This window comes from Candoia aspera, chromosome 5, assembly GCF_035149785.1.
Source record: "Candoia aspera isolate rCanAsp1 chromosome 5, rCanAsp1.hap2, whole genome shotgun sequence".
Lineage (NCBI taxonomy): Eukaryota > Metazoa > Chordata > Lepidosauria > Squamata > Boidae > Candoia > Candoia aspera.
In genome coordinates this window covers 111,096,097-111,110,950 of record NC_086157.1, presented here as the reverse complement: position 1 = coordinate 111,110,950, position 14,854 = coordinate 111,096,097, and the positions used below count along the sequence as shown (strand labels likewise).

Genomic DNA, 14,854 nt, shown 5'->3' with positions numbered 1-14,854 from the left:
CACATCATCCTGTTTTGTTTGGGTCTCTTCTACAGGCAGGACCTCACAAAACCCTTCACCACTCCCACAGATGCCTAATCAGACTCAAGAATCTTGTTGAAGACCTCAGCCATGGAGGGCACATGGTGATGTTGTGAAGACCTCTGCCACCAAGAGGTCCAAGAGGAGATCAGAAGGACAGGATGGTTATGGGCTCTGAAGACCTCACATCTTGCAGACTTTCTAAAGCCACAGTAGGAAGATTCACTTTCTGCCCAGGTTCTTCTCTATCTGACTGGCCATTGTGATCACTGCCTGCCACTGGCTTGCTGTAGGTACTAAGGAATTTGTCTGACGTGTCCACAGTGGCAAACGTCTTCCTTCCTTCCTTCCTTCCATCCATCTATCCATCCACCCATTTTTAAACCACCCAACAGACAAAGCTCTCTGGGCAGTTTGCAACAAAAAATACTAAAAGATACAATTCAAATTAAAACATATACAATAAAATCAAATAAAATGCAGAATGAAAGCACAGATAAATGGAAAGCAGCAAGGCAGTCATTCAAACTCTAAAACAATACAAATTAAAGTATGATTAGAATACAATTAAAAACTGATTAAGAAGCCTGGGAAAATAGAAAGGTCTTCCCTTGGCACTGAGGTGACGCTGATGTGGGTGGTAGTCAAGGCTCTGTGGGAAGGGCATTCCATAAATGGTGCCACTACACAAAAAAACCCTCTTTTCCTCTTTCGTTCACACGATCCTCTGAGCCAACCACCAGTCTGTTGTCCTGCAAATGTGTTCAACTACAAAGTGAGTCAACAATCTGACCCCCCCTCAAACCTGGGGAAAGTTATTCTGAATCCTTGGCAGCCATTTGTGGTGGCTCTCTGCAATCCTTTTCATCCTGAGCTACCATTTACTGTGTATTACTGTGGATGGAGTGTAGGGTATACAGTAAATGCTTGCTGACCTCAGCAAAAGTCAGCTTTTGGTACTTTACTAGTGTGACCTTCAACATTCTGCTCAAAAAACATTTTTGAGCAGCATGCAGATCAGACTTCCCTGCCTAACATATTCATGGCCATATACAGTATACGGCTAAAACCCATCTTTTCCCTATCTCTCTGCAGGTGTCACCAGGAAGTTCCCAAGGCAAGAAGAGGAAAAACATCAACATCAAAGAAACCACCAACCCAATGATATTCACAGGTATCCTGCCCCTCCATATGGAGGTTCCCATTTCAGAAATATGGATAGTAATATCACATCCCCTCCCTTAAATTTGCTAAATCTTCTTTTTGTCAATCAGCTAGGCTAGAGAATTGACTGGCCACTGTGTGATGTTGATGATAACAAATTGACCATCGCAAGGTTTGTTCTGAGACATCAAACAATTGAAGGTGGTATCCCTTCAAGAAAAACAGCCAGGTGTTAAGTTTTAGAGAAGCAGACACAGAGAATCACAAAGATTACCTTGGAGAGATACGTAGCGGCAGTTTGCAAAACATGATTTAAGCCCAAGATAGGAAGAGAACATTAGAAAAAAACCCAAGAATGCCCCACCTTGACTGTCATTCGTATCAGAGGGAGGATGAAAAATTTGTCAGGCTTTCAAGATTCCGTTACATCAGTAAGGTAGAGTTCCAGTATTCCTTGTTCAGTCAGTTTCCTGACCTGGCCTACCTTGAAGGGCTAACAGCATATAAGCAGAGACATCTTTCCCTTATTGTTTTTCTCTATAGCTGAGCTCCCCTTGGCTATGCTGTCTGTCACACAGCTTTCCTCCAATTAGGGGCCTTCACAAGAGTCTGGGAGGGGCCACAGTGAGCCAAAATGACCTCACAGGCCTGATGATGCACATCAAACATCATTTGCCCCCTTGCAAATGGGTGCCTACCAGATGTGTTGGACTATGGAACCCATTTTCCCAACTAGCACATTTTTTCCAGTGTTGGAATTGATTTATCTTACTTTAGCTTTCTTCCTGTAATGATATGCGGGAATGACATTGGGAGAAGTGGGGAAGAGATATTGCCTGGGGAACGGTCAGATAAGAGGGAGCATAGCCCACAGCTGCATAATGGTCAGAGAAAGAAACTCAGAAAAGAACCTCCCTAATGTATCAGGCTGTAAAAGAGACAGCAGGAGATTTGTACTTCCAAACTTGCAAGATTCTGTTAATGTAGCTTACAGTAAAGTAGAATTAGCTCATCTGGTCATGTTTCCTGTCTGGTCCACCTGGGAAGGCTGACACCTCCTAAATATATGTTCCCAAATCTCCAGATGATGATAAGGATGCCTTTTGAGGCAGTGTAAACAATTGTATCAAAAGCTTTTTAGAACAGCATTAAAATCCAGATTGGGAGAAGGTACTTACCTGTTGGAAGTATCTAAGAATAATCCATCAAATGATGCTTGAAGTACGCAGTCCTACCCTGGATATGTTCTACTTCCACTTTACCTGTTGAGAAAAGAATAACTAAATAAACACCATAAAGGGGACTGGTCTTTCTTCTTGTGAACTACAGAATAATAATAACACAACAAGAAACTACTGTAATTGTCCTAACAGTCAGGAACCACGCTGAGACGAGGAATAGGTTTCTAGTGTTTTATTACTGCTACAGTAGACAGAAAATCCTAACAAACTGAAGAAGCGTGGGAAAACCCAGACAGATAAACCCCAAAAGTCAAGGTGGGTCTGTTCTGCGTCTCTTTGAATGGCTGCTCAACTCCTCACTACTACGCATGCGTTTTCCCCCCTGGATAGGGGCCCCCTCCTGCTCACCATCAGTGCTCATGACAGTAATGATAATTCTGCAAAAGCTAAGCATCAGAAATAATTGTTGATACGTCAACAATCTAGCAAGACAGGGTTGTTGGATGGATGGGATCAAAAAAGGCAAGATGGCAGCTGTAACTGCATGATCAAAACCCCACCCATTGCATTGGAGTTGCTGACACCCCCTACCTCCTGTAAATTGCAAGGAGAAAATTTGGATTCCATCGTATGTTAATCAAAGTCTAGATATTAGGTAAAGGTAAAGGTTTCCCTTGACATTAAGTCCAGCTGTGTCCGACTCTAGGGGGCGGTGCTCATCTCTGTTTCAAAGCCGAAGAGCTGGCGTTTGTCCGTAGACACTTCCATGGTCGTGTGGCCGGCATGACTAAATGGAACGCCGTTACCTGCACGCCGAAGCGGTACCTATTGATCTAGTCACATTTGCATGTTTTTGAACTGCTAGGTTGGCAGGAGCTGGGACTAGCAACGGGAGCTCACCCCATCACGCGGATTCGAACCGCCGACCTTCCGATCGGCAAGCTCTAGATATTAGTGGCTGAATAAACAAGATATCATCAAACACACACACACACAGACAGATACAAATCTAGATTTTAAAAAATATTCAGAATACTGGTCTGCTTTTTTCTGGAACTTCAATGCTGCCTGCTTGCTTTTGTATTTTCCTACTGCTGGGTTTGGGTATGGAAATAGCAGAGTTTATAAACATATTATAATAATGCTTAACATTGATTGTAAAAGTTGAATAGATTTTTATTTCCCTTATTCTCAGACGCATAAACATAATGCTTCTTTTCTCCACATTGATTGGAAGAAGCAAAACAATCTTTACATGACTCATGTAACTGAGAGAGAGAAATTCTGATTTAAAACTTCTACTTTTTTAAAAAAAAGGTTGGGAAAGTCAAAACAATCTTTACATGATTCATTTAACTGAGAGCAATTCTGACTCAACCGCTGATTTAAAAAAAAAGGTTCAGAGAAGCTGATATTTAGGCTAGGTTTCTTGTTCTGTTGTTATTATTCTGTAGTTTACGAGAACATTATACTATGTTTTTAAAAATCATGGTTTGTTGAATAAAACACAAATGGGTAGGCTTATGGGCTGCACTAACAGAAGATTTTAAGAGTGTTCCTGCAACCCTCTAAAATAAATGATTTTGTGTGCCCCCACCCCGGATAAAACTAATTATTTCATTGGGATTAGGGTTGGGCAAGAAATAAATATATGACTTATTAAAACAACCTTTCTCAACCTTTTTAGCCTGGAGGAACCCTTGAAATAATTTTCAGATCTCAGGCAACTCCTGCATAAAAATGGCAAAACAAACAAAAACTTCACAAAGCAATTCGCTTCTAGCCTACACAATCCATGTTTTACAACATTTACAAGAGCAAAGCAGCAGGTGAACAGCTGAGTTATGGTATGGAAAAATCCCCACCACCATGCATGGTATGTGAAGCTAAAAAATCTCTCCCACCCCTCTCTCTCACACACACACACCCCTCTCAGGGAACCCCAGCTGAGAAAGGCCGCATTAAAAATGACATGACTTTAATCACACGTTCCTGATTTAAGCTTTGTTTTATCAATGTATGTATTGGTAAATTGGCTATCTTTAGCCTCTCTCTTACCACCCAGCAAAACCTTTTCCATTTGGATAGGCTAAGAATTTAAAAGAATGGATAAAAATGCAGACTTTCTCTAACACATCCTGTTCTACACACAGGCCAAGTGCTGCAGATAACACCACTTGAAGTCATCATCAGCCAGCCGGAAACTATCTCTCTGTGATGGGAGATGATGGCTTTGACAGACAGCTAGACCCAGAGTTTTTGCTGTCTCTGGAACTGTGGTTGGGTTTATGCCCTGTTTTGCCTGCATAATCCTGATCAGCTTAAAAAAAAAAAGGTCCCTTCCTAAATTCCTCACAATCCCGTCAAACTTGCAATTCACAGTTTGATCCCCACCCCCAGGGATCACAATCTTGAGTTCCTTGCCCCAAGCCATAAAATCATTATCTCAGTTATTTTAAAGCACAGGAAATACCCATGTAGTGTGAATATTTCACCAAGAAAAGTGTTAAAAATTGAGGCTTTTTGACTCCACACCCACTGTAAAAACTTTAGCAGAGGCATAAAAATTCTGCATTTGCATTGCTACAATTAACACTCTTCCAAATAGAATGCATCCGGCAATATTAGTTACAGGAACTGCGAGATTTGAATAGTCATAAATCATTAGACGAAGTAATGTAAACTCTTTGAAGCCTTATCAAACACCAATTTTGCATGACTCTGGAACATCTTCGTCCCTGCTCTGCCTTTCTACCTCATTTATATGGCATCTGTTATTGTAACAGACAGCCTGAGCTTGACTGAGATGGACAGAAAACTAAACCTATAGGCAAAATAGATTACTTTTCTAAGGGTTACTTTGGTATAACAAAGTCAACTTGGAGAAGGAGAGGACTGGTAACAGATGGGCCCAATTTGGAGAAGTGATAAAGTTGGATTTCCGGAGCCTGGATTAATAAAACCGCAATATATAGATGTATAGCTAAGCCTAGATCAAACTACATCACGGCTTCACCTACAGGTAGTCCTCACTTAATGACCATTTGATTAGTGACAGTTCAGACTTATGATGGCGCTGAAAAAACCGACTTACAACCGGTGCTCACACTTATGACCATCGCAGCATCCCTGCGGTCACGTGATCACCATTTGGGCACTTGGCAACCAGTTCGCATTTATGACCATCACAGCATCCCATGGTCACATGATCGCCATTTTCAACCCTTCTGGCCAGCTTCTGGCAAGCAAAATTAATGGAGAACTCTGTGATTCGCTTAATGACCACAGTTCACTTAATGACCATGGTGATTTGCTTAATGACAGCTTTACTTAGCAACTGAAATTCTGGGCTCAACTGTGGTCATTAAGTGAGGACTACCTATATAGTGAGAAACAAACACTGTTGCTTGCAATTTAGCTATAGTTCTGCTGCATGGATTCAACTGCATTCAATAATAAGGCTTACTGCTGCACCTCTCCTGGGTTGTTTTCCTGACCCTTTTTTCATATAAAGTACAAGTCTAGGTGGGGCTTCAACTATATGGTTGCCGCTGATCCCTGGATTTCTTTGACCCCCTTCAGTATTCCATGCTTTCTCTTCCAGAATAAGCACAAGGCTGGCGGGGAATTCTGAGCGTTGAAGTCCACCCATCTTAAAGTGGCTGAGGTTGAGGAACACTGTTCTAGAGACAGGCGACAAACAACCATTCATTGTAATGATGGTTTTTACAGACTGGGATTTCATCTCCTCTACTTAAAAAAATAGATCTGCCAGCTAGAACCTTCCTTCTATTTGAACTCCTCTAGGCACTAACATTGTATGAACAACATTAACCCTTGACTTTAAGACCCTCCCCATTTCATTATTTAATGTATCTCGAGGAGATCTGAAAGCTAATGCTCTAATCCTCAACAAATTGACAGGATCTTTATTCCTGGAGATGCAAATTGAAACAAAGCAAACCAGTCATTTGTTGATTCCCCTTACAGCTAGCCCCCATCCTCTGCAAATTAATGTTCCTACTGGGGAAAAGTAAAGGAGGAAGAAGGGAAAAAAAAATTAAAGGAGGAGGGAAATCCACATTACTGTATTTTGCCAGTGCTGGATAACGAAGTCCATCCAAGTCTTCTTTTTGACCTGAGCCAATTAGACCCCTCCTGTGTTAGAAATTTCAGCTGCTGGGCAACTATTTTGTCCCCCTCCCTCTTTGCATTAAATTTCTCTTGGCAGTGCTTAAACCCTTTGATCTTCCTTATCTCAACAAAAGGATTTGCTTTCTTTTGGGCTCTTATCTAACCTGAAACTTTGCCTTTTCCCCCCTCCCTTCTTTTGGCCGGTTGTCTTTTGAAAGAGCATCCTTCCCTCAAACACACAAACTCATGTGTTTTGATTCCTCTCTTTGGGGGTGGAATGAGATGGATTTCACCAAGTACTTCAAAGGACAGATAAGAGCAGCAAAGGAGAGATAATACAGCTTCATATTGTCTTAATATCTGGCACATGCTTGCCAATTTTTTTATTGGAGCCAATCCTCTGAAGGTTCTGGCGCAGAACGGATGAAGTCACGATGAATGCCCCCAAGTCCCACCTTATTTTCACCCCAAAATTCCACCTTATTTTCCAAAGAGTGATGCAAGCTCTAGAAAAACTAACAATAACCTAACTAGATAAAGGTTGCCTCATTTAGTAGAGCAGGATTCCCAGCAATAGGGGGGCGGGGGAAACCAATTCATTTATTTTTTTTAATCTAGGTACAACAGCCAAAATTCTGCCATGTTTCTTTAACATAAAGATTACCGACTTGGTTTCCTTTCTGTCTTTCATCAACTCAGGGAGATGATGTGTTAATGGGACAAACTTTGCAGGAAAGAATTAATGGGCACAATTTGACAACAGGGCTCAAATTGGGACAATGTAATATCAGAGCATTTCAACCTTCTAGGACACTCTTTCACAGACCTCAATTCTGGAAAAAAATTAGACTTTCACAGCACCATCCAGGGAGAAATTGAAGTATGAACTCACATACTTCAAAAGGTTTCAGGCTATCTCCTAATGTGTCAACAAACACAATGGGGTTTTTAACACATTACAACTGTTAATTGATAAGGTACTTGTGATCCATCTCACATGTAACCTGCATAACCATCTTGTCTTCCTTGCTTTCTCCTACCCCCCTGCCTCATCCCAATTTAAATCCTCCATCAGTCTAGCCCAGTGTTTCTGAACCTCAGCAACTTTAAGATGTGTGGACTTCAACTCCCAGAATTCCCCAGCCAGCCATGGCTGTCTGGGGAATTCTGGGAGGTCCTCACATCTTAAAGTTGCCAAGGTTCAGAAACACCGGGCTAGCCATTCTGTGCATCTGATAAAGTGAGTTTCAGCTCCCAGAGCTGATGCCTTTTAATAAAATGTATTTGAAAAGGAACTACTTGGCTCCTTTTGATTTTTTTCTAAAGGATATATGCATCTCAGGAATGATGGAAATAGTTTTGACTAACTAGTAGAATTTACATTTTCCAGAATGGAGAAATTACAAACCACAACTTTCTTCCTCCCGAAAAGTCTCATTATAATAATAAACAACAACTCCCAACATGTTAATTCCTAATTTTCATGACTGGAGGCAACCCATCATTCTATCTGTCGATGTATTATAGCTGTGGTGCCCAGCCACATTTTTGCCTTTTCTCCTGATTTCCCCCCATAACCACAAAAGAATTACTGAAACTCAGGAGCATGCAACAAAATTGCACCTCTTAAGTTTGCCTAATAAAAAAATTGCCTTCATGGATTTTTGGATTTTTTTAGCATATCTATTATTGCTTTTAGTGGGGTCATATGTACCTTGCAATTTATAAAGAAAAGCCCAAAGCAAGTATTTACTTCATCAAAGCATGGATTACTTCGTATCTTTTGCAACTTTCAAAAAAACCCCAGAATGTTTGACTGACGGGAAAGGAACAGTCTGAATTCTTGGGAAAAGTAGTAAAATAATGACAACATAATATTGGAAGGAGAAACATACATTGGATTGGCAACAATGGATTGTTGATACGTATTTTTTCTTGACTTTTGGATTAGCGCTTTATGTCATTTCCTTTTGAGAAAAGGAGAAGGGAACAGATTTTTTGAGCAATTAGGTCAATCTTTCTGGAATAGGTTTGTTTATAATCTATTCTTTCCAAGCCTTCCCCACCCTCACCCCGTTTTTATGATGATAATGATGAATTCTGAAGTTATATTATTTCATTAATATGGTTGCAGAGAGTTATACTTCCTTTCTGTTAATCTGTTTAGCACAATAACATCATTTTCAAAAAATCCTTTGTCTACCAGCGTCTCACAGGATTCTTCTAGGGAACGGTGTTGAAAAAACACCAGGGTTCTAAGCTTCTTAAAGATGGGATAAAAAGTGCCATCAATCAAACATTTCAACACCCCACCCCCCATTTTCTTTGCAGGCGAAACCATGTGTGTAAAACACACACACACAGAGACACATCTCATTTAAAGCTCATTTAAACCCAACCTGAGAAAATGTCCTGCTGAATTAATGGCACTCACCTCTACGGAAATGCTATGAGGCTTACAGCTGCCCTTAACGGCAGGAATTTATGATTCCTCACCAGCTACTCTGATTGGAAAAGAACTTTTTGATTGCTGAAGGAATACATCTGCAAGAATATAGCCAGTGCAGAATTAAGCGTGCAACCACACTTAGCACTGGGTTGGACTGTGGCCCCAGTTGGCTGTAATGGAATGTCACAAGGTGGAATAAAATCACACACTTTTGATATGGTATTTCAAGAACAGGCTGTAAATCATCGGCGGGTTCCACACAGTCGGACACAAACTGGAGTCAGAGTTTGGGGTAGAAGCTTGTCATATTTCATTGGCAGAAAATAAGCCCCAGAATTTCTGGGGTCATAAGACAGCTTGGTCCGAGCCAGCACCCCCGTTCTCGTGGGTGGAAAAGACTGTTTCCTAAGGGAACTCACATTTCTCATAAATCAGCCAGCAGTTACCTTAAGCCCATCTGATTTTAGCAAAGCTGATTTAAGAAACTGACAAATGAAACAATTTATTGGAAGGCAGTGACCATTGTTACAGGGGGAAAAAAAGAGATGGGGGAGAAGGCTTCAGTTGCTGCAGACCATCCAGCCCAAACAGGGGCTCAGGAAGAGGAGGTGTGGAACACCAACTGCTGCAAAGTCACCGCAAACTCCTAGCTTGGTGTTGCGATTGCTTTTTTTTTTTCCCAGGTCAAAAGCCACTAAGGTCTGAGTAGTGACCTGGGACCTGCCTTCTTCCAAAAGGGAGGCTGGTCCAGAAGCAAGAATAATTTTGATTTAATTTAATCTAGCTTTTAATTTTGTGACAGCAAACCAGTGAAATGTAGCGGATACGAAACTTTCCTATTTAAATCATCGCCCCCTCATAATAAAATGATAGACATTGGTATCTTTTGGAGTGGCTCTGCAAGGGACATCAAAGTTTTCAGGACCGTTGGTGGGTGGCCTGCTTTATAGAGCCCTACCTTAGAGATTCCACATAGAATCCCAGAATCCCTGGGTTGAAAGGGCCTTGGAGGTCTTCTAGTCCCACCCCCTTCCCCAGGTCAGGAAAACTCAGACCATCCCAGACAAATGGCTGTCCTACCTTGGCTTGAACACCTCCAGTGATGCCTCCCTATCATTCCAATTTGCAGGCTGTTCCACGGCTTCTCAGCTGTCACGGTCAGGAAATTACTCCTTATTTTGAGGTTGGATTTCCATCTCCACAGCTTCTACACATTGGTTCTTGTCCTGTCCTCTTCCTCGTGACAGCCCTTGAAGTAGGATGTAACGGTCTGTGAGAATGTCCTTCAGAGACAGGAGGAAGAACCTCAGCCAGGGCAATGGTCAGATAAGGGACGTCTCGGCCCACAGAAGCAATGGGGGTGGAGAAACATCTCAGAAGGGACCCTCCCTAGTTCCCTGGGAAGGAGAGACGAGTGGGGAGAGATTTGCTTTTGGATTTGCAAGATTCTCTTAACGTAACGTTACAATAAAGGTAATGTTAGTACTCGTGGTGATGGTTTCTTGCCTGGACTACCTCTAAGGGCTGATGTATTGGGAGATGACTACTTGTTTCTCTGCAGCCATCTCTTTTTTCGGCTAAGCATGCCCAATTCCTTTAATCACTCTTCCTACGATTTAGCCTCCAAGCCTCTTGGCACCTTTCCTATTCTTCTCTGCACTCTTTCTAGTTCCTTAATTTATCCCTGCATGACTTTCTACGGAGCGCAGCCGATTCTCTCACAAAGAGGACTCTTAAAATTCCTGTCCCTTCAGAGGACAGAGGACAGCCATTAAAAAGCTCAGGGTCGCCCAGTGAAACCAATCCAACGTTGCAGTCCTCTTCTGAATTTTTTTTCAGATTGCCAACATGCCTCTTCTCGGACTTGGTGGCGTTTGAGCCTGACCCGGTATTTCTGAACCTCATTTAAACCACAGAGCATCAGCAACTCCGAAAGTTCAGGCCATTTCTTGCTGTGAGCATGTGAGAAGATAGGAACTCCTGTGGGGCAATGCCGGTTAAGATAAATGCTTCTACCGGAGTTCATAATGCTGAGTTGCTTGCACGTTTATCCATATGGTATTAAAAGGGAGCACCAGCTGTGGACATTAGTCTGATATACTTTCTCACCATCTAATAACAGAGGAAGCCATATGGAATAATCTACCGATTAGGAAGGATGATTTCCAAAACGGGGGTGGGGGGGCTTTCTCTCACACAGTTATTAGTTACACACAGTCCTTGGTTATGGCGGCAATTGGGACCGGGACTGCCGTCGCTAAGAGATGCGGTCGTAAAGCGTGACGTCACGTGACCGCATTGCTTAGCGACAGCAATCCAGGCAGTCCCGGTTGCCGTTGAAACCCCAAGGCCATTGGGGTTCGATGACCCAAGGTGTGGGTCATTAAGTGGGAAGCAGAGGGAATCCCAGGTAAGGAGCATGGGGGCACCATGGGGAGGCCCTAGGAGGCCCAGTGCATGCTGCATGTGAGTTGGGGGAGGGGTGCTGCAGTGCAAGCCACACATGAGAGCAGGGAAGCAGAGGGTGCAGTGTGGTGCAAAAGAAAGTGGGGGGGGGGCTTACCAGAGTGACTTGCAACTTTCTCTGCCAGCTTCCCCATTGACTTTGCTTGTGGGAAACAGGCAGGGAAGGTCACAAATGGCAATCATGTGACTGTGGGACGCTGCGGCTGTCGTAAGTGCGAGCTGGTTTCCAAGTGCCCGAATGGCCATCATGTGACTGCAGGGGCACTGCAATGGCCAGAAATTTGAAGACCAGTCGTAAGTATCTCTCGTTCAGCATCATCTCAACTTCGAACCGTTGCTAAATGAGTGGTCAGTAAGTGAGGACTATCTGCACTGCATTCCAGAATCTGAACAGGGGTATGCAAAATGCATAACAAGAATGGTGTCATGAGCACTGATGGTGAGCAGGAGGGGGCCCCTATCCAGGGGGGAAAACACATGCGTAGTCGTGAGGAGTTGAGCAGCCATTCAAAGAGACACAGAACAGACCCGCCTTGACTTTGGGGGTTTATCTGTATGGGTTTTCTCACGCTTCTTCAGTTTGTTAGGATTTGCTGTCTACTGTAGCAGTAATAAAACACTAGAGACCTATTCCTCGTCTCGATGTGGTTCCTGCTTGTCAGGACAAATGGTATGTTCCTGTGTGCCTTTGTGGTCTTAAAGTGTCAGCCCTGTGAGGTAGTCCAGAGAGGAAGCACGCCCAGATGAACTAATACTACTTTATTGTAAGGTTACATTAACAGAATCTTGCAAGTCTGAAAGGACATTTCTTCCCCCACCTTTAGAGCCCAAGAAAGTAGCAAGGGTCCCTTCTGAGATGTTTGCCATACCCCTTTTCCTTCTGAGGGCTCAGCTGCCTCTTATTCAACCGTTCCCTGGCTGTGGCTCTTCCCACTGTCTCCCAAGGTCCTTCCCACATACCACTACATAAAGGGCCATGTGAAGACAGGGGCCCCCTGTTGTGCTAATGTGGTTTTGTGCAAACCCCACCACCATGGTTGGTAAACTATGGTTTATGATTTAGCATATTGAATGCAATCACCTGGAGTCTATTCAACAAACGAGGGCTATGGAACACACAGCAGAGCGCGCAATGTGAACACAGCCAAAAAATCTTCTGTTTTACTACTATCTGTCATCTTCTTTCCAACCTGGTGTCATCCAGACATATTGGGGCAGCAGCTTCCATAATTCTGCAGGTCACAGTCCACCCACATTTGGAGGATGACTAATCAGAATGGTCCTCTTAAAAATCATTGTCTTCTCTCCCTGAAATTAGTTCTAGCCTGTCTTGGGTAACTTGCTGAGGGATGTAGGATAAATTGATGGGTATGTGCAAAAATTCCAAGAGCTGGGTTTGGATTCAAAGATAAAATGGTGCATTGGAGCATGTGGGGGAATCAGGATCATGGCACCTCTCTGCAACTCCTTAAATCAGCGATAACTTTTCCCAGAATTGTATGGCTGCCCTAAGCAGCCGCAGCATGATCCTGGAAAATCATCTGTTAGGGAGCTGGAGAGCAATGCTCTTTCTATGCTCTGGATTCTCCAAAGGATCTTTTTGCCTTTGAATCTGAAGTGTTGCACAGCTCGAATATTTTCTCAGGATAGTGACTGGATCCCTAAAGACAAAGTGATTACAGCTCTAAACAGCCTGCCTGTGGGTTACTAAGAAAAAGGTGACCTCACTTAGGCCCACCCAAAACTCCTTTCAAAAATACACAGAGCCAAGACAGAGATGCTCAAGGCAACACCGGATGGCTGGAAGCTGTGATTTTAATGTTCAGCCATGTGTCAGAGTGATGTTACACTGGAGGATTGGTGGGAAATTAAAATGGCAGCTTGACTGAAGCAGCGAAGTAGAAAACCTGTCAAGTCAGGCCCCCAACTGGTACTCATTAGTAAACTCTAAGGGTACTCCTGCCCCAGTGAATTGTTGCATGATATTGAACCTGACTGCATGTGGAAAAGTTCTCCTGTGCCTGGTGAAAACAACATATGATTCCCACAGGTTAAGCCACAAACACACATGGAGCAACATTAGGAAATAATTGTTGGAATTGTTGATTCAATACTTGCAAACAGGATACAAACAAGATGATGATTGATGATGATGATGATGATGATGATGATGATGATGATGATGATGGCCTACTCAAAACGATTCTAATCAGCACTTCCTAGGATGAATGTTTGGACTGGCATTCAGTCATCTACTGGAGTCTGGAGGACATTTACTGGTGTCCTCCAGATACTGGGAAAACTCCCAGAATTTCCAACAAGCCTGGTAACTGAGGATTCTAGGAACAGGGAGAGATGATCTCTTGGCTTCCTCATCTCATGAGCATTCCCACACACTTCTCAAGTAAAACAAAACAAAAACAAGCACTGAAGAAAATACATTTGGAAATGAATTATTTTGATACACATTTTCATTTTGGGTTTTTTGGGGGGGGGTTTGTTTTGTTTCAAACAGATTCATGCAAAGATGAATCTGTGATTTTAAAGAAGGCACTTCAAAGCAAATAAACAGATGAGCTTTCCTTGCTGCTCACTCAGAAATGATCTAACAATTGAAATGACTTTAAAGTTCTCCTCTGTTCCCCTGTTTATCATGGCTAGAGATGATAGGCAGTGTAACCCAATATGTATGAAATCCTCTTTCCTGTTTGTAACTGTTAGAGGTGACAATGGCTTTGCTAAATTCCTACTGTCTGCGTGAAGCCTGAGAACTTCGCAGCCTGCAATATGAACTCCCCATGAGACTGGTTGATCTCCTGTTCCATAGTCCTGTGTTTAACACTTCCCCTGATCTGGTGTTTCCAGTCCAGATGATGGTAACAGAACAGCAAACAAATACACTGGAAAGAGGACAAGGTCAATAATTAACCACAAGTGATCAAGGAACAAGGCCAAGTTGGGAACGCAAATCCATGTCTACAATGGAAGATTTCCTTTTAATGGCTTATTCAACGAAGCTAGTGAAGCTTTCCCATTGGTAAAATAAATGTCCATGCTGCTGGGTCAGAATGAGAATGTGGGATGAGTCAGTGCAGCGGATTCATAGATTACACTCCCTGTTATTTTGTTAACTCTGATTTATTGAATAAGCTACAATTGGCTAGGTTCATGCCCTTGATTAAGAGAGGGTTCCCAGGGGCCACATGGGATCCAGATGGTTCTCATCCTATTATTATTATTATTATTATTATTATTATTATTATTATTATTATTATTATTATTATTACGACTGGTGGCAGGAAATGTACAAATTGCAATCTTCGCACTAGAATAGGCTCACCATTGCAGGGAGACTATTATATGCTCAAAAGTAGAAAAGTTTGGCATTACCCACAATGGAGGAAGGGTCAGTGAAGATGATGGAACTTGCAGAGATGGC

The 14,854-nt window shown here is 42.6% G+C and overlaps 1 protein-coding gene across 1 annotated transcript in view; it reads right to left on the bottom strand.

The window, feature by feature from the left end:
- TENM4 (teneurin transmembrane protein 4) overlaps positions 1 to 14,854 on the bottom strand; it is a 445,069-nt gene that overhangs the window by 414,146 nt on the left and 16,069 nt on the right. The window contains exon 2 of the mRNA XM_063305935.1: positions 2,364 to 2,447. The gene's annotated coding sequence lies outside the window, so the exon portion shown is untranslated. The remainder of the gene's footprint in view (positions 1 to 2,363; positions 2,448 to 14,854) is intronic.